We start from the raw sequence: 3,663 nt of genomic DNA on the forward strand, positions 1-3,663 counted from the left end.
CCTTGTGACAATAGCCACACTCTTTACGCATATTCGGGCTAGATGGACTAGGCCTGTCTTTAAAGTTAGAAGAATTAACTTCATTCTCTCTTTGTGAAGTGTATCCTAAATCACTTGCACGCTTTACAAACACAGGTTTATGAATGAGTGCATACTCGTCTGCTAAGACAGCTGCTTGCTGCACAGTAGTAACCTTTTGTTCGTTTACATATAAAGCAGTACGCTCAGGAACGCAATTCTTAAACTCTTCAATGAGCAAAAGTTCACACAAAGATTGATAATCCGCGACTTTACACGCCTTTATCCATCGATCAAAAAGTATACCCTTCTCACGGGCAAATTCGACATACGTCTGAGAAGCGGATTTTTTCGTTGAGCGAAAACGTTGTCGGTAATGTTCAGGTACTAACTCATAGGCGCGGAGAATCGCATTTTTTACGATCTCATATTGAACACTTTCCTCCAACGGAAGAGAGGCACAAACTTCTTGTGCTTTCCCTGTTAACTTGCATTGTAACATTAATGACCAGACCTCTGTTGGCCACTTCAAAGCAGATGCTATTCTTTCAAATGCCTGAAAATAAGCTTCAACCTCTTTCTCCCGAAAAGGTGGAACAATTACAACATTTTTCGCTACATTAAACGAAGTCGAATGATCAAAAGAATCCGTTAACACAGGTAAAGAGCTAACTATAGGTATCGCAGGAATATTTGGCACTAATGCAGCAGCTTCAACCTCAGAACTAGGTCTATTTTCGCAAGCAATTCTAGATCTTTCTGCGTCATCTCGACCAGACTCTAACTCTAACTTGCGCATTTTAATTTTCATCTCTGCATCAATACGGTGCATTTCAAGCTGATGCTGCAACTCATCCTTCCGTGCTTGAGCTCGGTCTTGCGCCTCAAGCTGTAAACGAGCTAAACGTACTTTTAAACGCAAATCTCCTTGATGTACAGGCGATTCATCGGTAGAGAGGGATAAAGGTTCAAATTTAGGCAAAGAAAGAGGTGGTAGTCCTACCTTCGCCCCTTCACCGGGACCCGGCGTAACTGGATTGCCTACAAGAGAACGCAGTGAGGTAGAAGAATGCAGTGGGAGTTGCTCCTCATCCAGAACAGCTGCAACTGCTTCTGCTGATTCAGGAACATCCTCCACTAAAGACAACACCCCAACATTAATTAACCCAGTTAACAAACAAGCTTTCAAGTCTTTCTTAAGCAATGTTTTAGAAACAGGTATTTCAAAGTGTCGAGCAATAAGGAACAACTCGTCCTTTCTACATGTTTCCAACACTGCAATACTAGGTTGATTTACAAACTCATTTAAATCAAACGTCGCCATAATAAATTGATGAGCAAAAAACAAACATAATAAATCAGTAGGCTACGAACGACTCCGGACCTAAACCTACCTAACCGAGACCTAACTAAGACCTCTCTAGTCTTCAGAGGGTACCAGTTAAGAGGCAAGCCTCTCCCCCGGAATACCTCCAAAAACAACAAACTAAAACAATAAAGAAAACAATAAATAGCAAACCGTAGTGAGAACCGGCGCTAAGCACGGCCCCCCTGGTTTACTCTAACTACCCGGAGATCGCGCCCAGCACCACTAACTTTATCTGCTCATCAAAAACAATTACCGTAATCTGTTATCTCGACGAGCCCCCAATTTATGTTACGAACCCTTCTGTTAAAAGTGGCTACGTAAGGGTTTCACAACATAAAGAAGGACACGTGAAACATGAGTACACTGCCTTAACATTTATTATACTCACGAACATATAGAAACTCACGAAACACGTATCACAGACACAAAAACATACTTCACTTCAAATAATATGAAGGTAACAAATCTTAACAGGACGAACAGCAAAGTAAGTTAACTAAATCAAAAGAAAACGGAAAAAGCTTGTTTGCTGGTTCTCCTCTCTCCTGCCATGCTCCGCTTCAGTGCCGTTGTTATAGTGGATCCAAAACGACTCCAACGAGGTGCAGGTGTGTAATGACACACAGGTGCGGACCTAATAATGAGCTCAGACACAGAGAAAAAAAAACAGAGTCATGACGTCATTACAAGGAGAAGAAAACACGAGACACAAACCGTAACACTACTGAACTACGGAGCTGATTGAGACGCACCCAGGGTGACCAGACGTCCCGGGACAGTCCGGGACAGTCACAGTTTTTGGTGTTATGTCCCCGTTTTACATCTCGTTCAAAACAACCCGCAGATATATGGCAAAAAAGGCGCCCAAACAACATACAGCAGCCTATGAGATAACGCCGATTCTACTGAGTCGCGCGAGCGCTGCTTTTCATGAAGAACGTAACGGAGGGCAGAGCGCCATTATCGTCAAATATCAAAAGAAACCATTATCGCTTTTTCAATATAGTAACATACTAACTGTTCATGTTAAATTAAAGTAATACTTTTTGTATGTGCTTAATAAAAGAGCCTCAACAGGGTGCGGGATTGTTTTGTCCCCAAAAGTTCCGCAGTTTTTATAGTTAAGTACCACACACTTAACTATAAAAAACCTAAACAATTAAACGTTACAATTGCAGCGAATACATAGAAATGCACATATCTTCTGCTTAAAATAAGCCAAAAATGCAAAATAACAAGACCAACTGAGGATAGTAAGAGTTATGTACAAGCATAAACTTAACAAAACATTTTAATTAAAAAAGTAATTTATATAGTACAAACTTGTGAAAATAAAAATATTAAATACAATTATAAATGTTAAATTATTTGTTAAATAGTTGTATTTATCATATTTATTTAATTTTTGTATTATGTTTTTGTTTAAGTCATTGTTTTGAACTGCTTGTCGTTACTATTAACAGTTCTCCTTATTTTAGTTTTTTTTTGCAGGTTTGTTAAATTGTATTAAATCCAGACCAAAAAATCCTAATAATTAAACTAAATCATAATAATTATTAATGTTAATATAATATAGGGAGCCTCCAATAACAACAAAACATTCAAAAATGTATTGTCCCTGTTTTTTTTTTTAACTAAAAGATAATAACAAATGAGATTTTAGTGATATTTTGACCACTCAAATAGGAAATGTCCCTGGTTTCCATTTCAGAAATCTGGTCTACGTAGTTTAATACTATCTATCTAATATAATAAATATCTTCATAATTATTTTGATGCATTTATTGTTCTTTTGTTTGTTTGTTTGTTTTTTACATGTTCAGATCGACACACTATGACAGATAACGACAAACTCGATGAACTAGTTAGAAAAGGGTGCGCAGTTGCTGCAGCCCTCAATGAGGTGTATGACCGCAGCCAAATGGATGCCCTCATAAAAAAAAAACGTACTGACCCTGCACAAATGGACCTTTGTCAGATAGTCAAACAAGGACAGACGATTATTCAAGCACTTGGCCAGGAGAGTTCCAAGAATAATCTCAACAATCTTCTGAAGGAATCCAGAGATCTGTTTGACCAGCCAAACAAAAATGACCCAAAGGTCCAACCAGTGATGGTAAAGTAATATAATGTAGTTTTTGAACATCCAAATTTTAAGGCAATCAGTATAAAATTTGACTGAAAATTAAGAATATTATTAAAGATTGATGGAACAATAGATATAATGTAAATATGTTAAATTATATTATACATTTTTACTACGATTCAGACAGTCA

At 37.8% G+C, this 3,663-nt stretch overlaps 1 long non-coding RNA gene across 1 annotated transcript in view; it reads left to right on the forward strand.

Moving 5' to 3' along the window:
- Positions 1 to 3,241: 3,241 nt before the first annotated feature.
- The window catches only part of LOC307128550, an 818-nt gene continuing 396 nt past the window's right edge, over positions 3,242 to 3,663 (forward strand). The window contains exon 1 of the long non-coding RNA XR_013816799.1: positions 3,242 to 3,503. This is a non-coding gene — a long non-coding RNA (uncharacterized lncRNA). The remainder of the gene's footprint in view (positions 3,504 to 3,663) is intronic.

This window comes from Gobio gobio, assembly GCF_949357685.1.
Source record: "Gobio gobio genome assembly, chromosome: 1".
Taxonomy (NCBI): domain Eukaryota; kingdom Metazoa; phylum Chordata; class Actinopteri; order Cypriniformes; family Gobionidae; genus Gobio; species Gobio gobio.